Here is a 20,419-nt window from a genome sequence, read left to right as displayed (position 1 = left end):
AAAATTGGAAGGCAAATCAAAGAAATCAAGTAAATCTCTTCACTATATAGATCTATATCTCACAGGGATTTGCAAGTCAGAAAGACAAGTATGAGTTCTGGCAAATATTCCATTTGCCCTTGGAATGAGACAAAGGTTTCATTGCTAACTGATCACCAATTCACTGCTGCCCGGAGCATGAACTGGGCCAAAGTGAGAAGTCCTTTGAAAAAAGATTGGGATTTGTTTGTATAAAATTTTAAATACTAGTGACACTGGAAAACTCAGTCATCTGGAAACGAGGAAATGAGTATCACCACGCTATCCAACCATTTCCACCATGCTTAGAAATAGCAAGCCATATTGCTCCATTTTGAAGAGATCGAACAATGCTTTGAATAATAGTTATGATGTTCACGTCAAAAAAAGCACATGCTGAAATACTGGAATACCAGGAAAAGAAGAAAAACACAGTGAGTGCTGGAATCTATCCTGGAGAATGCTTAATAGCAGTAGCCAAAAAATCCTTAGTTTTAGATCTATTCTAGGAACCATTTCATGCTTATCTACAAGAATGCGGAAAGCCTATCACAGCAGTCAGACAAATGAACTACTAATGGGACAAAGCAATCTGGAATAATTAAATTTTTCAGATAATGCACAAAGTGTTGTTGAATGGATAGTACTGTAATAGTATGCCTTGATGTCTATCAGTTCTGTATTCCTGCACATAAAAAACCCCAACCAAACAAAACCCCCACTTTTGAAGATGATCAGAGTCCAGAAATTTCCTCAGTCATCTTGTTTCCAGTCTTTGATCTCACTTGAACTAATCAAGGTTTTCATTTCCTTCGTGAAGTTGTCCATGATTTTTTTTTTTTGACCAACATTTTTTCTTTTCAATACTTTTAAAATAAAATTCTGTAAAATAAAAGTTTAGATCCTTATTGCTAAACCCAAATATTTATCAGGAATTTTAAGGATGTATTTAAGGTGTGTAAGAAAATGTACCATATTTGCAAAGTTTGTATTTACAGAAAAGTATAAATATTGACCATTGGAGAAAAAAAGAAAAAAACAAATGTGACTAGAGGATAATAAATTTTAGACCCATTGCTTTGATTTTCAGATATAAGTATTCAGTCATATCATGGGCAGAAATACAATCCCGATAGACGAAATGCCTGAGAATTGATCACTTGTATGTGGTTGCTTTTTTTTGTCTGTCAGTGATATAATCAACCCTCTGGCTGGAAGAGAAGGTCAAGTATACCTCAGCATCAAAAGGAGAATCAACTGATAGAAGAACTAGTAATGATATTTTTGAATTTGAGATAGAAAACCAGACAGAACTTTCAAAATGAAAATGATATAAATATGAATCAATCAAAAAAAGAGAGTAGTTCTGTGCTGACTCAGTCTGGGAAAGCTCTGGAATTAAGACATTGTTAGAAATAAAACTTTAGTAATACACCCAAGATGGTGAAAGGGCTATGACAAGAATGCTGTTAGAGAAAATAGGATTCAGCTGCTCTCACTTAAGCTGTAAATTGGGCATTTTGTCCAGATTAATTGTCTATTCTATAATCAGCAGAAGTAAGTTTAGATAAGTATTATAGAAAAAAAGATTTCTAATTTCCTGATATCTGAGGTATGAATCTGACCTAAGGTCTAATATATTCCCTTTTTATTTTTAAAATCACACAATCATTGAATAATTTAAGTTGAAAGAATTCTTGGGAGGCCATGAGGTCCAGCCCCTTGATCAAAGCAGGGCCAAATTGCTTGAGGTTGCTCATAGCTGTTCCTGGTGAATTGCTGAATAGTTCCAAGGCTGATGTCTCCACAACCCCTCTGAGTAACTGTTAAAGTGCTTGACTACCTTTTTTGTTGCAACTTCTGGTCACTGCTTTTTGTATTATCTCTGTGCATCTTTTAGAGAAGTCTGGCATTGTCTTCTATATACCTACCCACTAGGTAGTTGAAGAAAATAAGCAGGTCTCCATTTTTTTTTTTTTATGCTTGAACAAACCTGGTTCTCTTGGTCTCTTTCTTATATATCATGTACTCCAGTTGCTCACCACCTTGGTGGTCCTTCACTGGACTTACTGTGCTATGTTCAAATTTTTAGTGTACCAGAGAGCTCCAAGCTGGCCATGTTACCCTAGAACCTGTCTCACGAGCACGGAATTTAAGGGAACAATCATTTCCCTGAGCCTGCTAGCTAGAGTTCTCCTGATACAGCCTAGTATGTGATTGGTCTTCTTTGCCACACGGGCACAACAGGGTCTTACGTTCAAACTGCTGTCCACCTGGCCCCACAAATCCTTCTCTAAAAAACTGTTTCCTAGCCTAAAAGCATATAGACAGTACTTTTGAAAGGTGTTATTCCATCCCATATACAGAACTTTTTATTTGCCTTTTTGAACTTTGGGAGGTTTTTGTTGGCCCGTTTTTCCAACCTGCTAAGATCACCCTAAATAGTAATCTGTTGGCAAGCCTTAGTGTATGGGCCATTCTCCTCTACGTCATATTATCCACAAACTTGTTGAAGGTGCATTTCATCCCAGCATCAGGTCAGAAATAAAGATGTTAAGCATTATTGCCATAGTTTCCATCCCTGAGGGATGCCACTAGTTGGCAGTAGGACTTCATGCTGCTGATCCCAACCCTTTGAGCCTGGTGTTCCAGACAATTTTCCACTCAACTTGTAGATGACCTATTGAAATCCTATCTCACCAATTTAGCTTTAAGAATATCATGGGAGATCTGTGTTGAAGATCCTGCTGAAGACAAAATAAAAAATATTCAGTGCTTTTTCCATGTCCAAGGAGCCAGCTATCTCATCCTAAAAAGTAATCAAGCTGATCAGGCATAATTTGCTTTTGCTAAATCCATGCTGGCTGTTCCTCATCACCTTATTGTTTTTCTTGTACATGCACATGGCTTCAATGAAGTTTTGCTTTGTAATCTTCCTCAGGACTAAGATTAGGCTGATCAGCCAAAAGTTCCCCAGGTATTCCTTTCTTGCCTTTCTTGAACATTTGTGTGAAAATTGCCTTTTTTCAGTCATCAGGAACCTCTGCCAATTGCCATGACCTTTTGAGGATGGTAGACAGTGACCTCACACTGATACCAGTCAGCAACCTCTGCACTGCTAGATGCATTCCATCTGGTTCCTCGGACTTCTGAATAAACAATTTTCTGAAGTGCTGCCTGATTTCTGAAGTATCTGCTCTAAAGTAATGTTTTATTCCCCCTCCAGGCTGTGCTATTATGTTCAGACATGTGGGCGCTTGAAGATAGGCCTTACCAGGAGATAATTAAGATGGGGATATAAGCAAGAAAGTACTTTTCTTGGGAAGGCTGACTGTAAAGATCTTATTCATAAAACCTCAGCTTCTTATGGATGTCCCATTGTACTGCAGCCACCTATATTCATCCCAACATCTCTCCTCCTGAGATATTTCTTTTTAAACTTTTTTTCCAATAATTTCCCAATCATACTTTCTCCTCTTGTACCTTGAAACCTTAGCCACTAACTGCTGTGGTCTGCTTTCATTCTGTCTATGGTGAGCTTCTGAATCATCCTCCCTGGCTATCATCCCTTATAACTCGTTGGTGAATCTCCCTTCCTCTTCTGTTACCATTTTCTTTTCCTAAAAGTCTGTGCGCCACTGTCTCATCACAGATTGCTCTTCAGCTGTTCATTTACTTGATGTTCTTTATGTCCCTTGCCTTCCCCATGAATCTAAGCCTTTTACTTCTGTTTGCTGAAAGTTCCCACATTCCTCTTTTCCTGGGGATTATGTTCTCCCTCAGTTTTCTTGTCTTAGTCTTTTCTGGTTAATTTTCTTGCAAAGCGTATTGATAAACACGTAGATCTAATTCTATATTTATATATAAATGTATACATATATAAATTGCACACACATTGGAAACACTAATTTTCTTGTCTTCATTCTGTTTACAGGCTAGATAGTAAGCAGAATAAAGGATTATTGGTGCTATTGAATCCGAAATAAAAATTATTAAGTAAAAGAAAAGACTGAATTTTGCAAACATAAAATACATGAATTACCGTCTAACACAAAATTCAGGATATAACTGCTAATACAGCTGCTGACTTGACTCATAAAACTGGGCAGATCTCTTAAGGTCTTATGAACCTCTTCTATCAGGGAACACAGTTTCTGGCTCTTTCTAATATGTCTACTGCCGGAATGCGGTGTGGGCCACTCCTACTCACTTCATTATAATAAAGGTATGACAAGACGATAAAGGACAGAGGGAAAGTCAGGCAGAATACATGCACTCAAAGAAATATGAAAAGATGAATTTGAACCAGAACTCCCTTCAGATGAAAAGACATTATTAAAAGATGATGTCTTCTGGGTATCAGAATGTGAAGAAATTAGGGAAGACAGATATTGTAAAATTATTTAACTTAAACTTTGATTATACGATCACGTAGGCACAAATATAAATTTAAAAAAGAACAAAGGTGTAAGAGATTTTGTTATCCAAGGAAATATTAAGGTATATACAGAAAAAATGTTGTAGTGGAAATTTTATATCAGAAAATGCATCTCATGGATTTCTCAAGATCTCATTTCCATTCAGGAGTGTCTACCATTATTCCTTCTTTTCTGAAAAGTGAACACAGTGGTTTTAATTCATTGGCAAATGAATGTTTTTTAACATAAAGTAACATTAACTATATTATTCCAGAAGAAATGAACAATCATTACTTATTAAATATTCTATACATCTCCAAATACCTTGTTCAAACTCATAAGGACAAGTAATTTAATGGCATAAAATAAAAGCAAAGATCACAGTGTAATAATACAGGGCGTTTCAAAAAGATGGACCCAATTTGATATCACTACCCCTTTGAAATTTAGACCATTTTTTGAAACACCCTGTATATCTCTAAATTCAGAGGCTGGCCACAGTGCAAGTCAAAAACTATAACTGTCAGTCATTATATGGACAGATGCATAAACCACAATTTCTTATATAATGGTGATGGTGTAATTTGTTCTGAACTTCACAGTCTCCTTTTTATCCTGGCCAGACTTTTAGTGAGAGGAAATCAAGCCAGCGACGGAGACACAAAGAACATATAGTGCATATATAGAACAAGTTTATGTACATGCTTTGGGATAAAGCACTTCATGGAATGTCTCCTATGATCCTCCTATTTAGGAGTACCCAGCATTAACCTCCTCTATTTTCAGTGACCATAATGCTTCTGGTTAGTCTGCAGATGAATCACAGAATCACAGAATCACAGAATGTTAGGGATTGGAAGGGACCTCAAAAGATCATCTAGTCCAATCCCCCTGCCAGAGCAGGAAAACTTAGGTGAGGTTACACAGGAAGGCGTCCAGGCGGGTTTTGAATGTCTCCAGAGAAGGAGAATCCACAACCCCCCTGGGCAGCCTGTTCCAGTGTTCTGTCACCCTCACTGAGAAGAAGTTTCTTCTCACATTTAAGTGGAACCTCTTGTGTTCCAGCTTGAACCCATTACCCCTTGTCTTACTGTTGGTTGTCACCGAGAAGAGCCTAGCTCCATCCTCGTGACACCCACCCTTTATATATTTATAAACATTAATGAGGTCACCCCTCAGTCTCCTCTTCTCCAAGCTAAAGAGACCCAGCTCCCTCAGCCTTTCCTCATAAGGGAGATGCTCCACTCCCTTAATCATCTTTGTGGCCCTGCGCTGGACTCTCTCCAGAAGTTCCCTGTCCTTCTTGAACTGAGGGGCCCAGAACTGGACACAATATTCCAGATGAGGTCTCACCAGGGCAGAGTAGAGGGGAAGGAGAACCTCTCTGGACCTACTAACCACCCCCCTTCTAATACAGCCCAGGATGCCATTGGCCTTCTTGGCCACAAGGGCACAGTGCTGGCTCATGGTCATCCTGCTGTCCACCAGGACCCCCAGGTCTCTTTCCCCTACACTGCTCTCTAATAGGTCATTCCCCAACCTGTACTGGAACCTGGGGTTGTTCCTGCCCAGATGCAAGACTCTACATTTCCCCTTGTTATATTTCATTAAATTTTTCCCCGCCCAACTCTCTAGCCTGTCCAGATCTCGCTGGATGGCAGCACAGCCTTCTGGCGTGTCAGCCACTCCTCCCAGCTTGGTGTCATCAGCAAACTTGCTGATAGTACACTCAATTCCCTCATCCAAGTCATTGATGAATATATTGAACAGTATTGGTCCCAGAACTGACCCTTGAGGCACTCCACTAGATACAGGCCTCCAACCAGACTCCGCCCCATTGATCACAACTCTCTGGCTTCTCTCCTTCAGCCAGTTTGCAGTCCACCTCACTACCCGATCATCCAGTCCACACTTCCTCAGTTTTGCCGTGAGGATGCTCTGGGAGACGGTGTCAAATGCTTTGCTGAAGTCAAGGTAGACCACATCCACTGCTCTGCCATCGTCAATCCACCTTGTTACGTCTTCATAAAAGGCTATGAGGTTGGTCAAACACGACTTCCCCTTGGTGAAGCCATGTTGACTGTCCCTGATGACCCTCTTATCCTTGATATGTCTTAAGATGGCTCCAAGGATAAGGTGTTCCATCACTTTCCCAGGGATGGAGGTGAGGCTGACCGGTCTATAGTTGCCCGGGTCCTCCTTCTTGCCCTTTTTGAAGACCGGAGTGACATTTGCTTTCCTCCAGTCCTCAGGCACCTCTCCCGTTTCCCAAGACTTGGCAAAGATGATGGAGAGCGGTCCAGCAATGACTTCAGCCAGCTCCCTCAGCACCCGCGGGTGCATCCCATCTGGACCCATGGATTTATGGATGTCCAGATTGCTTAATTGCTCCCTAACCCAGTCCTCATCAACTGAGGCAGACTCCTCCATTATGAACCTGTCCTTCTCAATTATGTCTGCTTAGTGTATAAAAACATAATAACTTTGATTAATTAAAAAAGGAGATCAAAATCTAGCAGATAAACTGATAAAACTGAATTCCATCTATTGTTTTCTTTCCCAACGTTTCTTGCAGTACAACTACCTATGAATCTATCTCTGCATTTAAATATGGATCTATAGTATTTTTTCTCCAAATATGCTCTCCATCCTCTTCCCGAAAACAATAAAATTAATCTCATCTTTGAATGAAAAGTTAAGTGTAAAGTTAAGTGTAGTTAATCAAAATACATGAATAAATAGAAAATAAAAATAAAATTTAAATTTAATCAGGGAATTATTTGTAAGTAGCATTTATAAGAATAATTGTTCACTACAAATTATATAATAGTGAGTGGTACCTTAATATATCCAAGCTATTTAGTGACTTATTCAGAAATGCAGTGTACTTCCTTCTTCTTAAGGATTTTTTTACAAAGGCATGGTGCGTGTGTGATGGTGAGCACAGGCCAGATTACATAAGAAAGAAAATAGGTAAATTTCTCAGCAAGAGGCATGAAGCTTGTAGTTCCATGAGCACAATGTCAGCCAGGTATATAACAACTTTCCAAGCTCGAAAAGAAATTTTCACTGCTGATTTGTGTAACTAGAAGCTGAAAATGAAGTGATTGCTTCCATTTATATACAGTGACTTTGAAAATGTCATGTTCACTTAAAAATAGATTTCTGACTAACAGTGCAGCAGTAGCACTAAGTCTCTCTCAACTCTTCTTGAAAGCATTGTTCTGATTTCAGTGGCCACATACTGCTAAATTACTGACTACACCAGCAATGGAGGGTACCCTTAATTCTGTCTGTATATTAAAGTAAGAACAAATTACTTTTTGTATTCCTACTGAGAAAAATATATACTTTCTGGTCTGCGTACTGTATGCAGAAAAAGAAAACCCTTCTATTTTTCTGTTCCTTTATGAAAAGCTATTTTTATAGTTCTACTTAAATACCTTATTTCAAAATACTTTTTTTTTGTGACTGGTCCATTAGCATATTATTTTTAGCACATGTACACAACTGTATTCATTCCCTTATCTTCTTACAGATATAATGAAATAAGAAATCAGATTTGCATAATTCATACTTCCATTCATGGGAACAGATTCTTAGTTTTACAAATTAAGTTCCAATACTAACATTATCAACTGGGACCCAAAAAGCAGGCTCAGCTACATTGACTTAACCCTACAGAACAGAAGTGTCCCTCACATCACCATTAGGACTGAATTTCTCCACTTCCATCTTGTCTAGGCTTTGGATTATTTAGAGCACAAGGCCTTCAGGCTGTACACTTTCTTCCAGGATGCTCCTTCTGGCTTTTTTGATAATCTATACCCAAGACCAACCTACTTGGAAGATCCCAGAACTGTCAAACATATCTTACAAGACTGCATGACATGATGTGCTGCCATACTTATACTGCATGCTCACAACACCTTCTTCTAAAAAATTCTGTCGCAAAAAAGTAAGTGTATAATAACCTTAAGGCTGCCATTTCTCCCTTTCACAAAATGAAATAATTTACTGATGTAAGCAGGTAGGCACATACAATTTTGAAACTGTTGTGAAACATTTTTGTTGCTAAAATGCAAAATTCAGACTTAAAAAAGGCTCTAGACAGTATCAAAAAAGTATTTATTAATCAGATTAGGACTACAGACTGAGCTTTGTCACAAAAAAAAAAAAGACCATGGGATGCCCCTGTGTAACAGGGGCATTACAAAACTACTGAAATTCTGAGGGAGTGGTGCAACTGTCTAGAAACAAAATACTTGTAGTTTAGAAATCATCAATGCAGAAAACAATGACATCTAAGCAGTTATAGAAAATAAAAATGGGTTTTCTTTGCAAGCTGGACCTACATTCGAAATATTTTCATATAGCTAAATGTAAGATTACAACAGCAGCATATACAGACCTGTCTACAGAAGTCAATGTTTGGACAATCAATTCAATATTAGCTGTTGTTCAGATGCAGTGTCAAAAATGGCTTGTGAAATACTCAGAGGTATAAATGGAAGATGAAGAGTGAGAAGTCAAGCTCACCTTTACACAGCACTGATGACACTGATACTGAAGTGCTAAATGTAGTTCTGTTGTCTAAACTTGGAAAGTAGAGCAAAGAAAGAAAGAACTGCAGAAATAGCTCACGTGCTAGAAAAAAAAAAAATCCTTTCTAGAGATCTCGATATATTTGGATTTTCTTAAGAGAGTGTAATTAGGGTGTGCCTTTATGGTGGTTGTGGATACTGGATGCAGGAGCACTCTTTACTGCAGAAAGGCACAAGATCCAATTGCTAGGAAGCTGAAGAAAAAGAGAAATAATAGAAATGGGACACAGAACTGAGTTTTGTATTTTGAAGTAGTTATTTATCATTTGTATTTCAGTGGTGTCTAGGAATCCTGGTCATGGAACAGAACAAAAGTGTTGTGATTTTGTTTTTCTTTTTTGCCTTAAATATCTTTCAGTTAAAGCATTAAGCAAATGACAACAGCTGAATGCACACAACTTTGTAAAATATAATGGCTGGCAGCTTATGAAAGACTGTTTTAGATTATATGAGATAAAATCTCATAGAGGTCTGGTTTAAAATAACGCGAACTTAACTTCGTGATTGTGCAATGTGCAAAGTTCAGTTGGCACACTGCAAAAAAGGAACTGTAAATGATAGTATGTAGGGAAAGGAGGTCAGAGTTCTTTGGAATTGTCTCAAAAGAATCAAAGAATACTGCCAGCATGTGATTTAAAGACTAACAGTTACATTTAGTTTTGCTTTTCAGGGATTATTAAAAATTACTAAATCCGATGATCATCAGGTGATCCGTCTTCTTCCCTTGCCCTCTTACTTTTCTCCCAAATCTGAACTTGAAGGTACAGCTCTCCCAGATTGGTTGAGACAGGCAGTTTATAAGTTTCCCATAGCACTTGTGAAGTGGTATGAGAATGCAAAATCACTAAATTCAGTAATCTCCATATCTGACCTCCGACTATCAATGTATGTTAAAAGTATAAATGAGTGTGGAAAATGAGTGTTCTAGCCTTGTATGCTTTCTTTCTTTCTTTCATTACAAGCCAGCATTGCTCAGATGCTTTTCACAAGTGATATTTCTACTGAAGAAAATTGCAAAGTCTACAGAGTTCAAAATAGAAATGATTTTTGCAGACTCACACACAAGTGTATATATATTTATAAATGTGTATTTAAAAAGCATCGGGGCCAATTTAATCATGAAAGATGAGAGGAAAATTCTGAGCATTCAAAAATATGACATTATCAGGAAGTTTTATGAGAACAACTCAGAGCTAGCATTGGGTCAGGAACTAAAACATGAAAATAGATGTTCTAAAAGGTGAGGGGATCACATCACTGTAATAGCAGTCTGAATAGCTACAGAAATTAAATAGATTTAAACTGTCTGCTATGTAAAATGATCTCGATAACCTGCATAACCAACCTGTGAACCCCAAAGAGAGATAAAAATTGCATTTTAGCAAGTAGATTATAGGCACTGTATGAAAAGACCAGTTCTACTTCAGAAAATCTTCATTCTAAGGTTGCAGCAACATCTATAAAGTGAAAATGAATGTGTGATGTGATAATATATGAGCAGAAAGACTGGGTAAGAGAGTCAGGTTTGACTGATTCATATTGGTGGTTCAAATGTCCTCATAGTCACACCTGGTTTCTGGAGTAATCAAGGATAATGGTGACAAATTAATTTACGTTAATTTTATTATAAAATGTTTCCATGTTGGTCACTGCTCTAGGTGACTCTGCGGTACTATTTTTATAGAGATAATTGTGCTGATACCTCAGACTTTCTGTCTGATGTATTTCTGACGTGAAAGTGCCCTTTTATGCATACAGTTGAGATGGCTCCAAGTTGAAAGAAATAGCTTATAATAATTTAAAATTTAAATACCATAAGATGAGTTTCTGCTTTCAAAGATTTGATCAAATACCCACTCATTTTCAGTATCTTATTGTAAGACTTGGTCAGTCTGAATTAGAGATAGTACGGTTGAATTTTTCCTTTTGTAATGTTTCGTTATAGATATTCTTGTATTTCTGAATTGCCATCACTGAAGATCTGTTTTAAGTAAAGCATTTATATGACTGAAAAAAAAAAAAAATCTCAAATAGACTATAATGAAACATCAGACCTGATATGAAACATGACCTCAGCTGAGGGGTTCTCTCTGATTGGTGTTATAAAATACCTGATTGGCATTTTTAGAGACATTAATCTTTTCTGTCTCCATGTTTCCGTACGAATTATTCAGTACTGTTTTCATTACAATACTCTCTGCTTAAAAGTTAGCTTAATCACAGATGTTTTGGATTACAGAAACACCTTGGTAGAGTAAACCTGAACTCAGCTTCAGTCTAGGACAGTGGGAGATGGCCTGTAAATGCCAATTTAATTGGTTACTCCTGCTTCTGTTTGATTTTTTCCCCCATTTGTGCATAAAGCTGAGGTAAAAATGATCAAATGATAAAAGGTACTAATCTATTTTCAAGTTTAACTAAGGTAAAAGGAGTAGTCCAACATAATGTTCAGAATCATCAAAAGAAAGATACAGATCTCAGTCAAGGTTTTTATTGTGCCAGAACGATTTTTCATCACGATTAAGCGGCACAATCAGACTGAACACCTTGCTCACCAGTGACTTCTGCAAAAGTAAAATTACACCATTGCTCCTGCTCTTCCGTTTACTTTCGAAGAATTTCATAGACCTGCCAGGGGCTGCAACACTAGCTTAGACTGAATTGTTTCTCCATACTCAACTCTGAAAGCAGCTTGAGATCTACCAAGATGCAGCATTCTCTAACATGAAGGTGAATGAAATGAGTATGTATTGGATAAGAATGAAACCCTGGTAAACTTTCGCTGGTGACAGTGCCTGGTAGTTTTACTGTAATGAAATATACCAGGCCTACTGGAAGTAATTTAATTCTTTGCAAAAGCCAGCTGAGAATTAAGTGTCCCTCAGAGTCCCAAAGGGAGCCTGTTCCCTGCCCAGGGTGAAGTTGCTAACAGCCTTAATGGCATTCTGGCTATCAACTGCAAATGTAATCTGTACAGGCCAATGTTTAGCTAAGGCAGATGTTCTCTTCCCACTTGTGAATACTAGAGTATGCCAGCATGGTGTGAAGGAAATGCATTATTTCCACTTCCCCAGTGCTAATTGGTCAGACAAAAACCAACCAACCAACAAATAAAACAAAACCCACACACACATAAAAAAACAACAACCAAAAAAACCCCTCTCGTTCTGTAGAAATAATATCAGGAAACTTGATATCGACACTGAAAATTATCATCCAGTTGCAACTAAATCATTGTGAGTGGATAGGCATGAACTACACAAGGGCATAGTATTAGTGTCAGAAGAAAGAAAAGTGAAAAGTAAATTATCATGCACTAATTTAGTCATCCTATTTATGGTTCAGAGATGGCTCCTAAAATTGGAATAGCTTCATACTAGGTACAGCTCAATTTAGGAGGTCTTCTCCAGTGAAGAAAACTGAGTCCTTCAAGTATCGTTGCTAAGAAAAACCTTTTCCTCAGGTAACACCATACAAATGTGAATGTAAAATTACCACTACTGAGAAAATGTGAAGATCAACAGGTTCTACAGTTCCTTTGAATCATTTGGAATGTTCCTGATGCAGAGACAGACTGGAAGATAAACAGCTGTATAGATACTGTATAACCCATGCTAAACACTAGCTTCATATTTGAAAACAAGTCTTTGGATAGCTTAATTCTCAGCTAACCAATGCAGGATCAGAGGTGATTGAAAGAGTAATTAGAAGTAAAGCTTCAAGGCATAAAGGTTGCTGGAGAGCCTGTGACACTCAGAGGCCAGAGATATTGTGGGGGAGAGGAAAGGGAGATCTCAGATGCATGGAGATATAGAGGGAGAATGGATTTTAGAAGGAGGAAAAAAAATAGCTTTTTTTGGTTTGCTTTTAGTGGCTGATTGTTTTAATGAGCTACAAACATGAAAATCAGGTGTAACCAAATGAAACTTCTGTGATATTGTGCTACACATGCTTACTGTTAGAGGCAAAGCAGCCCTAATCTGAGTGAACTCTATATGCAGTTGAGATATGCTGGAATGTGCAGACAGTGCTTGCGGAGAATCAAAACCTAACTATCCCTCTCTCCTGCACTCAGTAACTCCATAAATGGCATGTAGAACTAGGATCACTAGAGCTTTTTAGAGTGTATTTGAGTTTGCAAAAAGGTATGAAGAAATAACGATATATTAATTTTTTAGCTTATTTTTGAAACAGCTTGTAGCTTCCTTATTTTTAAATACAATTGTACTTTTGATACTAAAACTAATGTGGATTAATCAATTCATTATTTCAAATAGTACAAATAAAATGTCTTTTAAAAACACTATAAAATCTTCATATAACACTTCCATAATCAAACCGATGGGGAGAAATTAGCAAAAAAGTTTTGAACTAACACAAGCCTGTATGTCTTGTCCATATCCAGTAATTTCTTAATATTTTCTCATGTGTATTCAAATTAATTGATTTGTTTCTCCAGATACTGTCATCATTCATTAGCATGAGAGGTTTTAAGCTTTGTCTCATTATTTTTGTAGGAAAAATGTGAATTATCTCTTTTTCCAAAAAAGAATAAATCCATAAATAGTGTTTTCATTGTTGCTTACCCTGTGGATATGTGCTAGTGACTATTAAGGATTGCAAAATACTTAATGAAATGTAGGAAAAAAAATGTTTCTGAGGCAAAACAGGCAATCACTGGTAACATTAGGTAATTACATATACAATTAAACAAAGAGCTGTAAAATAAACTTCTTGAACCTGCAGGCCAGAAAAAATTAAGTTCTGAAGATGGCAATTTAGCTAATAATTCAAATAGCAAGGTTGGATAAGGGTGGAATCAGTAATGGTTGCCCACCCCCCATTCCTATGCTATTATCACAGCTGGGTGTTCCAGTCAGCGACTGATGTGACATCTACATAAAAGCAGCCTTGTAGTCTTTTACCAATGGGTACTAAAGGAAAGAGCACGGTGAAGGTACATCTCATTTGGCCCCTGACTCCCTGCAGGTAATTTGCTTTTGCCCTCTGACAGAGTTCAATCCTTTAATAATACAGGCAAGCATTGGGTGAACACCTCAAGTAGTGCAAAGATGTGAAGAATTACTCTAAATTTGAAAGCTACCCTGACACTAATGGCCAATTCAACAGTGCAGAAGGAGACACCCTTCCTCCTTCTAATCATGCCTGAGCTACTTGGCTTCATTGTTTTATTCATGTGCTTGCCTAGCCACTTCCATTCTCTGTTATTTGATTCTGTTTGTGTGCAATGCCAGGTCCAGGAAATATAGTTAGCCTGGAATGGCAAGAAAATCCTTTCAGGAGTTCCTGAGGGGGAGATCTTGTCTCTGCTGAAATCAATAACAAAATGCTGTCAGCTTCAGTGTAGTCAGAAATCCACCTTAGTTTTGTGTACGTATGTGTCTGAGTGTATTCAAATCACAGAGATAATAGAACTCCTTTTTAGTCAAACAATTGTGGGATTTTCCATGGGAATAAAGATTCAGGAATTCACTCTAGAGCAGAGTGGTGATGGGAACCAACTCAAAGTGTTTAAACAACAAGAATCTGCTAACAGCTGACACCCATTAGAGCATTGTTTCTGACACACCCAAGCTCACGATTCATTATTTCTTTTTTTATGATGCTCTTTTAGACTGTGCTCTACAGCACAAAACAACCATACTTCAGTTTCTCTGCTGCCTCTTATGCCACACCACAGTATTTTTCAACAAGGACTCTTCAGTTGTTTTGTTCCGAAGATGGCTGTTCAGGAGGATAACTGTCTTCAGATAATACGCTTATAACTATATGTATATCTACAGAGTTACAGTACCCACGTGTCATACAATTCAAACAGTGCTTGAGATTTGCTGTTCTAGTGGGTTAAAACTGAGACCTATGTGTCTGTTCAGCACTGCATCCCACTCTTATGTACTGAGTCTGGCCCTTGGACATTATTGACTAGCTGTGTAATATAATATTAAAAAAAAAAAGGCACAGAGACATTAAAAAAGAAAGAATGAAATCTAGATGTAAAAGTTGTGTATGGTGCTTATTTTCAAAATCAGTGCCACTTTGTCTTTTTGTTAAGAGAGAGGACTTAATTTTTCTTTCTCTCTTAAAATGAGTGAAAGAATGGAAGAAAATTATAGATATTGTAATTGTTTCATGGCAACATGTTTCCAGTCTTCCTAGAATTTTGTAGCTGGCTTGCTTGTCAATTCATCCTGAATTTACATGTTTTGGGCTCGTGAAACATGAAAAATCTCTCTTGTCTCTTTTGAAATAATTGCACAAGCACAGCAAATAATTTCATGTTTTTCAAAGAACAGAGTTCTTCAAACTCCAGGGGGAGCAGGCTGAGCTGATACTTTTTTTTTTTTTTTTTCCTCCAGTAGCTGCTAGCTGTCTGGAGAAATGTAATAATAGGCACTTTGGGTATTTAAAGACACCTCATAAAACTGCTATCCAATGCAGAAGCTGAGCTCTTCCCTGTATGAGTACGGCTTAGGCAAAAGGAGTGTTTGTTTATGGGGGTGGAGGAGGGGAGATGCTCTCCAGTAGGTGGCACTGCTGAAATGTGTGAAGATTCACAATTCAGCAGTTTTGGTATTCAGATATTTTTTTAAGAATTCTTTGCAAAAATAACATTTTTTTCCCCTGCAAAGGTACGTCTGTTTCAGATGTCACAGATAAAAAGATACATACATCTATGTAGAGGTTACCTTGAGATGTACAGCTACATATAGAGAAAAAATATTTTAGGAGAGAAAAAGAATAATGAGACCTCTATTAAATTCTAAATTTGAGGTTTTTTAGTTACATCCTTTTTAATAATTATTTAAGACTTGCTGACCTCCACTTGAAATCACACATCAGTCTTACAACTTACTGGCACTGAATAAATCTTGTCTTTAAAAATTACCTTCAGTGAGTTTACAAACTCAGTGGACAGAGAAGGACAGTACTAAGGGGTGAAATCTCTTGTGTTGTAGATGAGAAATTGAAGGAAAGTGTATATTTACTTTTGTTTCCATAAGTGAATACAGATCTTATGAGGCCAGCTTCACTGATAAGTATCAATCTGGTATCTCAAATGGGTCATGGTGGACTATAGTTCACCATGAATCAATTAATGGAATATTTGTGATCTGCCCTGGCCTCTGGATGTAAAATATATGGCGACAACTGAAAAGCTGACTATATCTTTGGTTTAGAGATGGCTTACTTCATAAAAGCAGGAGCAAACTGTTGTGTATCATAGCATTAGACTTCAATAATCCATCCCTAGCCCTAATGAAGTAGAGTGTCAACACTCTGTAATATGGCATTGCTCAGAAAAACTTGATTTCTAGGTGTAACAGAGCCATCATGCAACATTGAAAAGGACCGCAAGAACCAGACATTCAAAATAAAACAAACTCAGAAATAAATTTTCTTCTTTTCAGTGAAAAGAAGTCTTGTGTTTGTGAATACTGGTCACTTGTTAGACCTGCACTAGCAGATGCTTATTGGTGTATCTAAGCAGTACTTAATCACTTTTTTAAAAAAGTTCAGAAAAGATGCTGTGGTTCATTTGGAGATACCTCACACTTTGCTGAAGTCTCCAGGGCTTGCTGACATTCCTGACTCTTTGTGAATGAGGCCTTTTTTTATTTTCCCTTCATTTGTTTAGCTCTTTACCTAATTGATTTTCTGTGCTAATACACTAAAGGTCTGAAGAAGGCAGAGCCTCAGGTGTGACAGATGAAATAAGGTGCTTTTAGTCATTGCTTTTATCTTCCATGTCTAATGTGTTGGTTACAGCTGTGCGGTTAGCAGCAAAATCAATACATCATTTGCTGCAGGTACCTGAAAGAATTTGGAAGCCTATTGGTATTTTAACTATTAGGTTTCCCCCAAAAGACCTTCCTTCCCCTGCTCCCCTCTACTTCGTCCCTCTTGAAAAGAAATGTTGCAGGAACACAAGATCCCTTTATGCTTCCTGGTGTTTACATATGCATATAAATTTATTAACCACTTGCCATACTACCAGTTACTTAAATTACCTTTTGGGAATTGCACCTTATTTATTAACTTTGTATTTACCTCTAATATAAATGCTATTCGGGGCATATTTGCTACTGGCATTTTGAGAATACAATTCATGAACATGAAAAATATGAAGGACAAATAAGGAAATCATTTGCATGATGAGTGAACAAAACTTGTAGTCCTGTATGCAGTCCTAGTTTGCTGATGCAACCACAGAATTAGTGCAATGTAACTACTTTGATCCCATTTTAAAAATAAGCACTTTTAAACCTCAAAAATGACAGAAAATGCCCAGAAAACAGGGCTCTGCCAAAGAAAAGGCAAAGTGGTGGCTTTTAAATTATCTATTGAGTCATAAATCAGTTTAATTAATTGTCATGTGGTGTATATTGTAATAGTTCCTCCTCGTCTCCTGCTTGTGCTTCAATTTGTGTGAACTTAGTTCTTGCCACATTGGTGCAGTGTCATTTACCTCTTGTTTTCTTCTGACTGAGGTGGTTGTTTTGGTGATCTTTCACACTGTTATACTTACTGCCATTTGCTAAGGAAACTTGCAAACACAAAATTTGCCCTCTAAATAACATGGTTACCTTATTATTGATTTATTTATTGTTTGCTGTAAGTGTTCTCAGTGTTGTACTCTGAGAGATCTGTGCCAAACAGAGAACAGATTCCTGCCCAGAGAGGATGCACAGAACAGCAGAGTCCTTCAAAGAGCTCAGTCATTCCTATAAAATGTTACGCACCTTTACCTGATGTCAATTTTGACCCTGCCTGCTTTAGTCACACCCTGCACCGTGACTGATCACACTTTGTTGAACTGGTTTTGTGACTGAGTTGTGAGAATTTTGTAAGGGCTTAACTGAAAGAAATAATAATTTGTGAAGGACGCATCAACTCAATATCAAAACATAACGAACTACTATTATAATCATAACTAGGATTGGCCAGATTATTATGGATAATGAAAACAGAAGCCTGAATATTCATCCCAGTAATGAAAAAGATTAAACAAGTTTCAGGTTCAAGATAACATGACTCTTCTTTGTTTTTTCTCCCTATGTGTATTTTCTAGACATGCTCTAAACTGGCTTAATCTAGTATTAAGAGAGTCTGAATGGTACTTCCATCATAGCTGAATCCAACAAAATTAGTTTTATTACTGCTGTTCAGATATTACCAACAGCATCCTCAGTGACCTCCAACTATACATGAAGGAAGCACGCTTGTATTGAAGAGATTTTTTAATATGCAATAGAATTATTTTAAAAGAATGTTACTACTAGGCATGTGTTCAACTTAGGAGACTGAAGTCTCATAATAAACCAAGTAGTTATGACTTCATTAGTGGTAAGCCGTTCCTTGAATAACACCCCCCACCCTGGATTTCTGAATGTTATTCATTATTTCTGACTGTTACTAATTGCAAGTGATATTTACACCAATTTTCACTGAAGCAAGTCTTTATCTTCAGTGTATCTAAAAGATTTCTTGTTAGATTTCTAGTGCCAAAATGTATTGTCATAGTCAGGTTGACTGTCCATACAACACAATTCACCTAATTTTACCAACTAGCTCCTGAATCAAGTTCCTGACTTCTTGCTGTCTTGGAACATAACTCTCAGAAAGGCATTCTGTCTCAATTAAGTGCTTAGCATATTGGACAGTTACAACTTTCAGAAATTGTGCCAACTCTTAATTGCCCTCAGAGTTTAAATTGTGAATGTGGATGGTATTGGTTTCCAGTCATTAGTGTTTATTATGCCTTTGTTTGCTACTTTAAATAGCACCCTTATCTAATTTCTGTGCATCCTGGAAGTATTCATGGATAGTGATCAACCCATTTCCTCTTTTGGATAAAAAATAGACTCCAGGCTACGGAATAATTTTGTATAGATGTAGAAACCTTTTCAACCTGTAGGCAACAGATCTGGGTGCAGTATCCAATTAATAATCTTGCTAGTTAATAATATCATTAAAACTGACTACCAACTTTCATTTTAATTTTATTTGCTCTTTTACTTAGCACACCAATGTGGGAAATCATGTGTGTTTTGATATCCACTGTGATACTCAAGACCTTTCTAAAATCGCCTTTTTCTGAAATAATCCATAAAAAATACTATGAAAGTCTGTGTAAGTCTAAATATGGTGAACATAATTTGATTTTTGATCAGTGAGACTGGACATATTTACAAAAGTATTTTTAAAATGCAATACCTTTGTATGATTTGGATGGATTTTGTTTATTTGTTTGTTTCTGTTTCATTTTGTTTTTTACCTGCTGTGGAACTTCTTCGATCCAAGATGCCCCTATGAAGGTCCATCACATCCTTTTCAATTGGTGTGGGAAGAATTGGAGAGAACAGAGTTTGCTATAGCCCATCACAGAGTCACCACATTTTATGATGACTTAGTGATGCTCTCCTGTTGTACTTATTATGTCCTATTTTTCAGTCTTTGCTGCCCAGCTGAAGACCCCTGCCATACGGATGTTTTGGATACTTTTACACCAAGATCATCTTTCCCTCTCAGAGTACCACTCTTAGTGACCCTTCACTGCCTGAGAAGAGGGAAGTTGCTGACAATGATGGTAGAGAGCAGACATTTGATACCTTGAAGCTACACACAGAGGAAAAAAGCAATTTTCAGAGACTAGCTTTAGATTATACAGGAACTAATCCTACCTGTACATGATTACATAGTAAATAAGATGCACCTTTTGAGATTCCCATACTATAAAGTAACACATACATCTAATTCTTTAAAAAATTCAGGCTTGTTATTCCTAGATATAGAAGGCCCTACTACAAAGTTAAGCCTCAGGTACTCACATTCAATTTGTCTTTTAACCTGACATGTGCCAAAAAATATTTTTTAATGTTGGTATGAAGGACTCTATAGCATACTTAAACCTGCATAACAGCCCTGTGCATTTGGCCACTATCAGGGTGCAGTGCAGGCTGAGCTCTTCTGGGGAGCCACCACGAGGTCCTGTCCCACTGCCCCAACCAGTCCTGGGTATTTCTAGAAGAGAACAGTGTCTGGCCTATAAGCAGATCACACACGAGCCTGTTGCGGCTCTCACTGCACGTCTCAGACTGGCTCGTACTTTCCCTGCTTGAGAGCCAGAATACAGACTCTGGTGGTACTAGAATCTGATTTCTAGACACAAAATAAATGAAAATGTGGCTTGTCATGTTTACTGAAAGGTGTCTTTACACCTAATGGGTGTTGAGAGGAAAGAATTAAGTCATATGTTTTTTAGCTATAACTGTTCAGAAAAAAAAAATCTTTTTTGAACTAAAATGTTAAAAAAAGAAAAAAAAAAATGTCCTGTATACGAACATGCCTTTTTTTTTT

This window comes from Caloenas nicobarica, chromosome 3, assembly GCF_036013445.1.
Source record: "Caloenas nicobarica isolate bCalNic1 chromosome 3, bCalNic1.hap1, whole genome shotgun sequence".
Lineage (NCBI taxonomy): Eukaryota > Metazoa > Chordata > Aves > Columbiformes > Columbidae > Caloenas > Caloenas nicobarica.
Note: the sequence above shows the minus strand (reverse complement) of the source record.